The sequence below is a fragment of the Amaranthus tricolor genome, chromosome 8 (assembly GCF_026212465.1).
Source record: "Amaranthus tricolor cultivar Red isolate AtriRed21 chromosome 8, ASM2621246v1, whole genome shotgun sequence".
Classification (NCBI taxonomy): Eukaryota; Viridiplantae; Streptophyta; class Magnoliopsida; order Caryophyllales; family Amaranthaceae; genus Amaranthus; species Amaranthus tricolor.
The window spans coordinates 4,987,341-4,988,120 of NC_080054.1; the positions used below are offsets into that span (position 1 = coordinate 4,987,341).

General features: G+C 56.3%; 1 non-coding gene across 1 annotated transcript in view; it reads right to left on the bottom strand.

The window, feature by feature from the left end:
* Positions 1 to 768: 768 nt before the first annotated feature.
* LOC130822649 (28S ribosomal RNA) overlaps positions 769 to 780 on the bottom strand; it is a 3,278-nt gene continuing 3,266 nt past the window's right edge. Inside the window, exon 1 of the ribosomal RNA XR_009046162.1 lies at positions 769 to 780. This exon is cut by the window's right edge and continues 3,266 nt beyond it. This is a non-coding gene — a ribosomal RNA (28S ribosomal RNA).

Sequence of the window (780 nt, forward strand, 5' to 3'; positions counted from 1 at the left end):
TTTTGTTTGCAACATAATGTCTTTTTTATGACTTGTATTGTTTATATATACCTTCAAGATCGTTTTTGAGTCTCGTCGCCCACGGCCCGCGGCCCGCGGCTCTTGGCTCTTGATTCGTGGCTCACGGGTCAAGCTCAGGGCGAGGCTCCAGCCATGGCTCAAGACCATCGTCTTGCCTCCCTTGGGTCATCGGACTCGGATCTAGCATTTTCATTTTGGGCTCGTAGCAAATCCCAACGCCCACCGCTCGGGCGTTCGAACCGCGGCTCAGCTTTGTTGGCCCACGGCCCGCGGCTCGGGGCGAGGCTACGGCCATGGCTCCATGCTAGATATTTCCTTCCTTTTGCTCCTCGGACTCGGGTCAAGCATTACCTTTCTGAGCCCGTGGCCAATCCCACAGCTCACTGCTCGGGCGTTCCTACCCCGGCTCGGGTGCGTCGGCCCACGGCTCAAGGCCCGCGGCTCGGGGCGAGGCTCCAGCCATGGCTCTATGCTACAATTTTCCTTCCCTTTGCTCCTCGAACTCGGGTCAAGCACTTCCTTTTTGAGCTCGTGGCCAATCCCACGGCTCACGGCTCAAGGTTCGGGGCGAGGCTCCGGCCATGGCTTTATGCTACCTGCTCCCTCCTAAGGCGAATAGCGTGTGTTTTTCTTTATTACCCAAGGGGAAAAATCAAGTGCGGGTTAAGTTATGCCATCTCGGGTTAAGTACAGAACCATAACCCCCTTTCTTGCGGCAAAGCGATTTTTGGGGAGGGGTGTGGGGGGACGAATTGAAAT